The following is a 12,676-nucleotide window of genomic DNA, read 5'->3' as shown; positions in this document are numbered from 1 at the left end:
AATACCCATACAACCCAAAGTAATTTATAGATTCAATGTCATTCCTATTAAAATACTGACAGCATATTTCACAGACCTAGAATAAACATTTCAAAAATTTATATGGAACCAAAAAAGACCCCAAATAGCTGCAGCCATCTTGAGAAAAAAGAACAGAGTGGGAGGGATCACTTTACCAGATATTAAACTGTACTACAAAGACATTGTAATCAAAACAGCCTGGTATTGGTAGAACAACAGATCTATAGACCAAAGGAACAGAACAGAGACCCCCAGAAATAGACCCACGCCATTATGGTCAGTTGATATTTGACAAAGGAGGCAAGAGCATAAAATGGAGAAAAGACAGCCTTTTCAATAAATGGTGCTGGGAAAATTGGATGGCTACATTGAAAAAAATGAAACTAGAACACTAACTTTCACCATATACAAAAATAAACTCAAAATAGATAAAAGACTTAAATGTAAGTCGTGAAATTATAAAAATCCTGGAAGAAAACATAGGCAGTAAAGTCACAGACATCTCACGTAGTGGAATTTTCACTGATACATCTCCTAGGGCAAGAAAAACAAAAGAAAAAATAAACATATGGGACTACATCAAACTAAAAAGCTTCTGCACAGCAAAAGAAAACAGCCTCAAAATACAAAGTAACCCCATAGTCTGGGAAAACATATTTGCCAAGAATGTATCTGATAAGGGGCTAATTTCCAAAAGTATACAAAGAACTTATACTATTCAGCAAGAGCAAGACAAACAATCCAATTAAGAAATGGGCAAAAGCCCGGCCGGGCGTGGCTCAGCGGTTGAGCGTCGACCTAGGATCCAGGCGATCAGGGTTCGATTCCCAGTCAGGGCACATGCCCAGGTTGTGGGCTGCAGGCAATCAATGACTCTCTCATCATTGATGTTTCTATCTCTCTCTCTCCCTCTCCTTCCCTCTCTTTGAAATCAACAAAGATATATTTAAAAAAAAAAAAAGAAATGGGCAAAGGACCTGAATAGACACTTCTCCGAAGAGGACATACAGATGGCCAAGAGATATGAGAAAATGCTTAATGTCGCTAATCATCAGAGATGCAATGAGGTATGACTTCAATGAGGTATGACTTCACACCTGTCAGAATGGCTGCCATCAACAAATCAACAAATGACATGTGCTGGCGAGGGTGTGGAGAAAGGGAACCTTAGTACACTGTTTATGAGAATGCAGACTGGTGCAGCCACTATGGAAAAGAGTATGGAGGTTCCTCAAAAAATTAAAAATGGAGCTGCCTTTTGACCCAGTGATCCGACTTCTAGGAATATATCCTAAGAATCCTGAAACACCGATCAGAAAGAATGTATGCACCCTTGTGTTCATAGCAGTGCAGTTTACAATGGCTAAGATCTGGAAAGAACCCAAGTGCCCATCAGTAGATGAGTGGATTAAAAAGCTGTGGGACATTTACTCCATTGAATACTATGCAGCTGTAAAGAAGAAGGATCTAGTACTATTTGGGACAGTATGGACGAACCTGGAGAATATTATGCTGGTCAAAATAAGCCAGGCAGAGAAAGACAAACATCACTTGGTCTCACTTATATGTGGAATCTAAAAAACTTAATAAACTAATGAACAGGAATGATTCAATGACATTGAAACATGGACGAGACTGATGAATCTCAGAGGGATGGAGGATGGTGGGTGGGTGGAGGGGGAGGCATTAACCAAAGAACTTATATGCATATATGCACAACCCAAGGACACGGACAGTGGTGTGGAGAGGAACTGGAGGGGGGGGGGGAATGTGGTGGAATGGGTCATTGGGGACAAAAAGGGACATCTGTAATATTTTGAACAAAAACAAAAGCAAAAACATACAAACAAAAAAACACAATGTAATATAAAGATTAGCAAAGTAAGTAAAAACTTATTCAAACATTCTCAATCTTACTAGTATTCAAATCAAATTAATACAAGAATAAGAAACCATTTCATATGGCAATTCCAAAGTTATATATACAGTTATATTTCGTAATATATAAGTAATTTATTTAAGCACTGAAACAGAATAAAGATCAAAAATGACACTATGGAAATGTTCATACTTTTTTTTATTGACTATTTTTCAGAGCACTTTAACGGTCACAGCAAAATTGAGGCAAAGGTAAAAATATTTCTCATGTATCTATACCCCTAAACATGTATAGACTTTCCCACTATCAGTATTTCCCTCCAGAATGGGACATTTGCTACACATCATCACACAAAGTTCTTCCTTAGTCTATATTACAGTTCACTCCTAGTGTTTTATATTCTATGAACTTGGATAAACATAGTATAATGACATGTATCCATCGTTATAGTATCATACAGAGTATTTTCACTTCCCTAAAATAATCTTCTCTGTCTAGTCATCTGTCCACCATCACCACTCTCACCCCACCCAAACCCCTGGTGACCACTGGTCTTTATACTGTCTTCATAGTTGTGCCTTTTCCAGAAGTTATACAGTTGGAATCATACAGTATGTAGCTTTTTCAGATTGGCTTATTTTTCTTATTAGTAAGCATTTAATGTCCCTTCATGTCTTTTCATGATTTGAGAGCTCCTTTCCTTTTAGTTCCAAATAATACTCCATTGTTTGGATGTACCACAGTTTACTTATCTACTCAACTACTGAAGGACATTTTGGTTACTTCCAAGTTTTTCCAAGTATGAATAAACCTGCTATACATATTTCTGGGCAGGTTTTGAGAGACATAAATTTTTAATTCCTTTGTGTTATACCAAGAAGCATGATTGCTAGATCATATAGGAAGAGTATATTTAGTTTTGTAAGGACCAGGCAAACACCCAAAGTATCTGTACTATTTTGCATTTCCACCAGCAATTTGTAAGAGTTCCTGTTGCTCCACATCGTCACCAGCATTTGGTGTTGTCAATGTTCCAGATTCTGGCCAGTCCAGTAGGTGTATAGTGGTGTCTCATTATCGTTTCAATTCACATTTCCCTGATGACATATGAGGTGTAGCATCTTTTCATATGCTTCTTATCTGTGTTTCTTCTTTGGTGAGGTGTCTTAAGATTTTTGGCCCATTTTTTAAACATACTGCTTGTTTTTTATTGTGGAATTTTTTCTTTGTATATTTTGGATGACACTCATTTATTAGATATGTCTTTTGCAAATATTTGCTCCTGGTCTTTTACTTGTCTTCTCACTCTCTTAACATTGATTTTTACAAAACAAAGTTTGTAATTTTAATGATATCCAGTTTACCAATTATTTGTATCAAGGATCATATAGTATGTATGTAAAAAGGCATCAGCATATCAAAGTCATCTAGGGTTTCTCCTGTGTTACTTTCTAGGAGTTTCACAGTTTTGAATTTTACATGTAGGTTTCTACTCCATTTTTAAGACTGTTTTATTTAATACATTGGGGTTACATTGGTTAATAAAATTTTGTAGAGAATTCTATAATACATCATCTACATATTGTATTGTGTGTTCACCACCCTAAGTCATGTCTCTCTCCATCACCATTTATTCCCCCTTTACCCTCTCCTGCTTCCCCCAACCCCCATTTCCCTCTGGTAATGACCATACTGTTTTCCATCTACATGTCTATAAGGTTTTTTGTTTGTTTGTTTGTTTGGTTGGTTGGTTGGTTGGTTGGTTAATTTTGGGGTTTTTTTTGCTTTGAGTTAATTTTTGTGAATGATATAGAGTCTGTGTCTAGATTCATTTTTTTGTATATGGATGTCCAGTTGTTTCAACACCATTTGTTGAACAAACTATCTTTGCCCAATTGTATTGTCATTGCTCCTTTGTCAGAAAGTAGTTGACTATATTTACAGGAGTCTATTTCTTGGATCTCTATTCTGTTCCACTGATCTGTTTGTCTAGTCTTTCCTAATACCACACTGTCTTGATTGCTTTAGCTCTACAGTAAATTTTGAAGTACAGGAGTGACAGTCCAAACTTTGTTCTTCTTTAGTATTGATTATTCTGGGTCTTTTTGCCTCTCCACAAAAATGTTAGAATAAATTGATATCCAAAAAATATTATGCTGGAAATCTGATTGGGATAGCACTGAATCTATAGATTAGTTTGGCAAAAATGACATCTTGAAAACATTGAGTCCTCCTCTCCATGAACATGAATATCTATTTATTTAGTTTATATTTATACTGTTTTATGTTTTACTTGCATGAGATCCTTTTAAAAGCTTTAGAAATTACAATTTGGAATAATATAAAATAAGATATTTGGGTTTGTGATACAAGATAATAATTTTGTATAATTTTAATAAAATATTTTGATATTTATTCTTGTTTTCAATTTGTACTAAGCTCCTACTTATTCAGAATGATTATAGAATGCTGGTTAATCTACATTCTAGTAAAGTGAAAATTCCTATATGTCCTAAATATAGATTACTAATTTGCAAGGAATTGATTGCAACATGACAAAATGCACCTAATGCTGAAAAGAGAAGAGATAAATCTCTATAACTAACCATTCCTCATAACGGCTTCCAGTGTCTAGAGTTACCATTCTTGTTATTTCTAACATATTTGATGTAAGCATTTCTAAAGTAAGTTCCTGATATTTGTTTGTTGCTTCCCATAGGAGTATTTTGCACAAAAGTATACTGCAAATTTGTAAACAAATGTGTTTCTGGTTATTTGGAATAGACTAACTTGGAGTTTCTCATACAGTAGTCCATCTTATAACTGAAGCTACTATTTTTTAATGCCTTGATTTATTCCAAAAGTGACTCAAGAAATATTCTGTGAAACAAAAGCATAAAAAACCTATTTGAGTGAAATATCTGCCTGGGTCTAGAGGACACACTTGATATTTCTGAGGTCTAAAATATACGAGAACAAAATATTTACTTTTTCTCATGGGTATCATGTGGCAAAAATGAAATCTAAGGACACCACTAAGACTAGATAAGGATGAGCTCTACTTAGACTGCATGATTGTCAGATTCTTACTTGACATTTTCTTCAAAATCTTTCTTATTTATCATTACTTTCCATAATGGGGCATTACAGATTCCTTTACATGAGTACCCATGTACAACTACACATGAGTAACATATGTGGATTCTGTCTCAAAATATTTATAAATCAGTGATACTGATTTCTAGTAATATAATATATAGTAAAGGATTGCTGAAAACTTATAAAGAATCTCCCTATACCTTTAATAAGAGTTATTGGTATGTCATGATGAAAAAAGAACAAACCCAAAAAAGTAATTCAGATTTTGAATGTCTTTTGAACTCACTATTATGTGACTCATTCTTGGATACCATTTTCTAGGCTGAAGTATTCACATATAACTATAGCAATGAAATCCATGAATGCCACAGGTCCACTCTTATTAGCTCTATTATAACAGTTATACATTGAGCCATTCTTTAATTACACCAACCTAAAAGTCTGAGATTCTACAGTTTCATTTCAAGATGCGTATAAGAAATGTTGAAAAATGCTTCATAAAATGACCTTGATAAAATGAAAACATTATATTAAAGTACATATAATTTTATTTGTCAGTGTTTCCTTTTCAGTTCTCCCTTTCAAGTAGAGAATTCTTACTATAAAAATGTTTATCTTTCTGTTTCTTTATAAATAATAAATGCGTGCTTTCAATTGTAGATTATTTCTGTGTTGGAATCATTATTGTAGTAGGCACTGAAATAATCTAGGAGGTGCTCATTTGCCTGTAATGGAACTCTATCTTCAAGACATAAATAAGTAAGCAGGTTTTAAAAGGTTATTTGTTTTCCAGATATTAAACAGTATGTTAACGCTCCAGGATTTAGCATAGTAATCCATATTTGCATGCAAGTGATCAAAAAGAAAGCCAAGGTCTTATTATGGATTTAGAATTGCCTGACACCAAGAACAGATAATTAGAAAAAGGAAAAAAAGTTGCTTTCACAAACACAGCTTTCCCTTCAGTTGACAAATCTTCTCTGCCTGATAGTTTACTATATAAATAGAGGGGGTAAATGTGTTTTTATGCCAACTCAGTTACACATTAAATATTCCTAAGTCCAAAGGTCAGGTTAATTAGACAAATGAGATCAAGCTACCATCCTGCAAGGTCATGGTCACCATCCAGCTTTACATATACAATCAGGCATGATGAAGAGGTTATCATCTGAGACTAACTCATTACTCAACTCCTGCTTGTCAGTATTCCCAGTGGTGTGCTTTATTTATCCCCCCTCGATGATAAAATATTTTCAACACCACTGAGGTTCTTCAACATTCTAGCCATTGAATGCTACTGTGCCAAAACTGTATTATCTAAGTGTATCATCTAAGATAGCACTTTTCAAAATCAAATCTCTAGGTTTTCTTATATTGTTTTCAGCTAGAAAGGATATGTCTACAAAATCCATGATTTTTTTCACATGTATTTCCATGTAGCAGTAACTATAAATTGCATTGTGTCTTTCCCTTTCAAACATGTCATTAGTAATGTTGTTAGTGTTTAGGATCATTATACATAGATTCTTCCAGTCTGTCAAGTTTCTTCATATGGCAAATCATGATTTTTTCTTTTAGAAGCCTTTGTATTGCCAAGGTTTTCCTTGCTATCAAATCTCCCACATTCAGTGTCATATTAATGAAAGATGTCTCATTTTACCCAGAGAACTCTAAATCTGACATATGCTAAAATACCCCTAGTGATACTCACAGTGGTATAAGGGAGGTTAACTGCTTAGTCAGTGGGACAGGTTGCTCATCAAAGTACCTCAAATAATAACTGAGGCTGAGTCCATACAAACTGGATTTTTTTCCAATGGGTTTCATAGCCAATGCTTTGCAATTAAAATTGTTGCCATGCATCTGATGTCAGCTGCCAGGAGTACTCTCCCCAGGACATCAACTCTCCTGGGCCTAAATGTAATCATTATCTCCTAAGGAAAAGCATTTATTCAGACCTCTTCCCAGGACACTTCACAGTGAGAACTGTAGTATTAGCAACCCACAGGGCCAACACTAACAGTAGGCAGAGAGAGCAGAGGCCTTTCGACATCACATACTGCCAGCTAAGACATTTTTAGTTTTGGTGTCAGTACTTAAGGGCTTTTGGGAGAACTGTGTATTATCTCTCTACCTTCTGGAATTTTTACCTAAATGACACAATGCATCAGCACATTAACAGCAACAGCCCAATGTTGAAACCTATCTCTGAGGTCTAGACAAGTCTACTTCCACTAAGAAGTGTATTTGCATAATCTCAGATGGAAGTAACCTCTTTTTCCACCGAACTCCCATGACTATTTGCAGCTTTTTATCATTATTTATCTTATGGTAGTTTTTTTCTGCACTGTAATACTCTTACCTATCTTACTGACATATAAATTTTTTTTGGACAAAAATTCCATTTAATTTGTACCTTCTTCATAGTAGCAAGAACAAGGTCTCGATCCTTCACCTATCTGAAAGCAAGTCCCTGAAAATGGCACTAAGACTAAAAAGAGGAAAGGGCAGAGTATAAGGGCACTGAAAAAATAAACATCAAATATGAATGACGAGCCTGCAGTAAGCGCTATCAAACTTTGACAACAGGAAAATGCAAAAACAAAAATAAAAAGATCTAATAGTTAATTCTTAACAATTTTGTTCCAGTTGATATCCTTGGAACCTTTCATTTCTCAGATAAAAATCAAAAGAATGCTCATGTTTTACACGGTAGAGAGAAGCTTCCTCTACTTTACCAACCAGTGCCTTGGGTTTGACATTCGTATTCGAACATTTGAACATTCATATTTATTATCATTATCAATACAGGAGTAGAAGAATTTCATGACGCTACTTGCTATTAGTTCTAGAAATCCAGAGGCCTGGCTCTTTTTAGTCGATCATAGTTTTGGGAACTTTATTTAAAAAGCCATGACAATTCCAAGGAAAACTATCCCAGTATGTCACTAAAGAAATGAGAAAAATTGGCAGAAAGTCAAAATTTAAGCAGTAATTTTCCAGTGCCAACACTTCTTATTTGTTACAATTTTCTTCCCCTGATACTCCTATGATTTTTTTTTCAGATCTCAGAAATTTTCTGTCTTAAAACACACACACACACACACACACACACACACACACACACACACACACACACGGAGAAGAGAGAGAGCATGAGAGACTTTCTGCCTGTGCTCATAGAGCCGACAATAAATAAAGGGTTTCAATGACGATCAAAATGAACATGGACTGTGACCTTATAGTGCCTACAATCTGGAAGGGAAGTCAGCATTATCAGATAAATGCACAAAGAGACATAAAACTGCAACGAGTTATAGTTATATGGTGCTATGAGAACACATAAGAGAAGATAAACTGGTCAGGAACAGCAAGAAAGGCTCCATTCTGAAGGTGACTAGCTCTTTGAGATACTAGGCAAAAAATAATTGGGAGCAATGACCCCCGCAGGGAGAAACAACTAGGTGCAAAGACCTAGGCGGGAGGTCACATGACAGAGAAGAACCTAAGGGCCTCTGTGCCAGGAATACACAAAGAGAAGGGAGCATCTTGGGATGAATTGGGCACATTTAGAAAATTGCTAAACCATGAGAGCATGGTAAGCCATGACAGGAACTTTGTCCATATGTCTTTAGAGAATATGACGTCTTAATCTTGTCTTCTGTAAAGCTCTCTTTGACTGTCTCTGGAGAATAGACAGAATAGGTGCCTCTGTGGATGTGAGTAATAAGTTAGGAGCCTCTAGGGTAGCCCAGGGGAGATATTATATTATTTGGGTGCTGATCGTCCCAAATGGACAAAAGTGGATGAATTCCAGAAGATTTTTTTTTAGGTAAATATGACCAGATTAGGTGACAGAATTTGTGGAATGAAGGAGAGAGGTGACAAGATGATTTCTGGAATTTTTCTGGGATATTGTGAAGTCATATACTGAGCTCAAAAATATCAAAATAGTATACTTGAAAAGAGAACCAAGTGCTTAGTTTGCAACATGTTAAATTTAAGGCACTTAGGTAATAACATGTATCAAACTGGACACAAAATTCATACATTCATGAGAATCATTACAAAGTTTGCTTTCTTTGAGAATTTTTTATACTCTCTTCTTATCAAAAGGAGCACTGCATAGTATAACATGTTTCCTCTTTGTTCTACCTTTTGGAATTGAGATTATTAAACCTAATTCATGTAACCACCTTAGTATTCATGGTTAGCATATTATGACAACCCTAATTTCCTAACTGTGTTTTTGTGGCTTAAGTGTCTGGTATGATTTCAAGTATATAAATATATACCTAAAGATATTAAGCATAAAATAATCTATCTGGCCCGGCGGGGCAAGTCTCAGCGGTTGAGCATCGACCTAGGATCCAGGAGATTGGGGTTCAATTCCTGGTCAGGGCACATGCCTGGGTTGTGGGCTAGAAAGCTGATCAATGACTCTCTCATCATTGATGTTTCTATCTCTCTCTCCCCCTCCTTTCCTCTCTCTGAAATCAATACAGATATGTTTTTTTTTAAATAAATCTATCTGGTTGAGAGAACATATAGTTTTTAAAATTATTTCATAGAGGTAGTGCAAGAATAAAAGAATTGCCCTGACCCACATGATTAGAGGGTTGGCCTGCACACCAGAGAGCTGAGGGTTCGATTCCTGGTTGAGGACAGGTACCTGGGTTGCAGATTCGATCCCTGCCCTAGGTTTGGGTGCACCTAGGTGGGAGGCAACCAATCGATGTGTTTTTCTCTCTCTCTCCCATCTTTCTCCCCCTACCTCTTCCTTCCACTTTCTCTAAAATCAATGGAAAAAATATCCTCACTCCTTGGGTGAGGATTAAAAAAATAAAAGAAAAGAATAAAAAGATTAATGTTTATTAAAAAGTACTAGGAAGTATCAAATGATATGTTTGTCATTATTATGATAACTGATTAAAACACTGTCAATTAATGTTATCAGAGTTGATTTTTATTTTATTATTATTTTTTAAATATATCCTTATTGATTTCAGAGAGAGGAAGGGAGAGGGAGAGAGAAACATCAATGATGAGAGAGTCATTGATCGGCTGCCTCCTGCACGCCCCCGACTGGGGATCGAGCCCACAACCTGGGCATGTGCCCTGACCGGGAATCGAACCTCGATCTCCTGGATCCTAGGTCGACGCTCAACCGCTGAGCCACGCCCGGCCGGGACAGAGTTGGTATTTAAAAGTCTTAAACATTAGGCAATTTGTTTCAGAAAAATAAAAGTATTTTAAATATTATATATTCGATGTAATTAAACATACCTTAATATATAGTAGGCATATTAGTTTTGCAGAGTGATCATCATTGCGTTATGTGTACAGTGAACTATCTTTAGATACATACACACCTATTTACACAGGCATATACATCTCCCGTTTGAATGTTAGTGTTTATTGTTTAAATTTATCAGTGCTTTAGTTAAACAAGAAACAACAGCAGAAACAGACAAACGTACTATTTTACTGGCCAAGATGAATTGAAAATGCCACAGTGAGAAAAATAATTGTCATAACATCCACCAACTCTTGAACCTCCTTGCACTAATCGCTAATAGATATTCTATTGCCTCATTACTGTACCACTTCTCCATTCATTATTTCCTCTAAGAAAGTTCCCAGTATTCCATTTATTTTTTAAAGGGATTTAATGGATGTGCTATGAATTTTCAATGAGCTATTTGAAATTTGGGGAACCTAATTAGGAATGTATTTACTTTTCTCTTTTTTCAGGGTGATTAATTCCATGCAAGACTTTCAGCCTAATGTTACTCCAAAGAAAAAATAGAAAGGAAAAAGGAGATTCTACTTCTATGGACTAATGGACTGGTAATTAAAAAATTGAATTAAGCATTAACTCAGAAGAGACATTTTCAATATATAAATTATTTCTGTTTAGCCTTCTATTGCCAGGTTAATTAAGTAAATTCTTTGGCCTTATTGCCATTAGTAAATGAAAATGTATTTGAATTAACTAAGTCTTGTGATTTTCACAAGGGAATCTATATCAGTAAATATATTTCCTTTTCTAACAGCTTTCATAAAATCAGATGTTTTATTTTTAAAAAGTCAGCCTTATTCATGGAAAACAAAAATTCATTAATTATCTAATTGTTTGGGCAGATAAAATCTCTGGAGTTTCTTGTGTGATGGTCTCTAAGAAACAAACTCTGTACATTTTTATTTTTCCAAATGTGTGAAATGGCCTCAGGCTTAGACAGGTTCCCCCATTTCCTTAAGGAAAGTAAAAAATAAAAAATCTAGAATATCTTCCTCAAGTTTCTTTATTTAATAAAAAGCTCAAGGACCTAAGCAACAAAAGCAATTCTTAAGATAAATGAATAAATCATGTACCAAAGGAGTACAGGTTAATAAAATATACATAGAAGAAACCTACACTAAAATAATGACTTCAAATCTGTCTTCTGCATACTTAGACTAATCATTTTACACTACAGTTATAGTTACAATAAATCAATCTCAATATAACCTAATATGTCCTTTTTGTTTGTCTCTTAAAAGTAGCCCTTCCACGTTATTTTGAGCACACTAGCAACAACATGCTGGCTGCCTGTTTTAAATCTTATGTAATCTATAGCACCAAGATTCAGAAATAAATTCATAACAGCAGTCTCTAAGTTCTCTGAAGGGCACAGACATTTCTGTTGCTGGTGTGCTGAAGCTCTAGTATGCAGCAAAATAAACTAAGGCTATTAAGTGTCTTCTACCCTTTCTCTCAAGACAATTTCAATTGCTAGGCACCTGATTACCAAAAGACAATCTCAGCTACAACAAACCTTGCTCTTTATAAAAATACACCCATATCATTTTCTGTTTGGTGACATTTTAATACAAATATATCCTTAAGAGTAGCAAGAGACACCTATATCAAATATTTGCGAGAAGAAGGGATAAAAAGAAATATATCAAATTTAAACTAAGTAAAATATAAAAGTGGCAAACTAATAGACTCATAAGTATGGACCAGGAAAGTAAGGACTTTTCCAGAGAAATTGTCTTGACTTTTCAAATCCTGTGAACATAAATAATTATGTAATTGATGCATTTATCTGATTTACCTAGAAATTAGAAAGCCCCAAAATATACATGTAGCTGGGAATTTGCCTCCTGATTTCAATTCATGTTCCTATATGTAATTTCCCTTTTCTTCAGTTTTTTCAGTATTCATATTTATAGGCAGCCATAGTCTCCTTCAGCAACATGCAAAGAACATGTCACTCAATAATCCAACCAATCAGAAAAAGCGCTATTTCTAGTTCCACTCAGTAACCTCCATATAGCAACAGAGATCAAAGTCATAGAATAAGTGTTTGATTTTTTTTTTTCATACTCACCTGAGGATATGTTTATTGATTTTAGAGAGAGGAAGGGAGAGAGAGAAAGAAAAACATCAATGTGAGAGAGAAACATTGACTGGCTGCCTCTCGTATATGCCCCAGCTAGGGTCAGAATCCGAAACCCAGGTATGTGCCCTGACTGGGGATCAAGCTCGCAGCCTTTTACTGTATTGGATGACGCTACAACCAACTGAGCCGCACTGCCCAGGGAAAAGTGCTTTATTTTCAGAAGCAAAAGGCCAGGGATTTTATTTCATCTTTACAAATCATTAATCAAGCTACTTAGATGAAATACTTG

The 12,676-nt window shown here is 35.3% G+C and overlaps 1 protein-coding gene across 13 annotated transcripts in view; it reads right to left on the bottom strand.

The window, feature by feature from the left end:
• LRFN5 (leucine rich repeat and fibronectin type III domain containing 5) overlaps positions 1-12,676 on the bottom strand; it is a 275,105-nt gene that overhangs the window by 132,190 nt on the left and 130,239 nt on the right. The gene's annotated exons all lie outside the window — the stretch shown is intronic.

This window comes from Miniopterus schreibersii (genome assembly GCF_964146895.1).
Source record: "Miniopterus schreibersii genome assembly, chromosome: 1".
NCBI lineage: Eukaryota > Metazoa > Chordata > Mammalia > Chiroptera > Miniopteridae > Miniopterus > Miniopterus schreibersii.
This window is presented reverse-complemented; position numbering and strand designations above follow the sequence as displayed.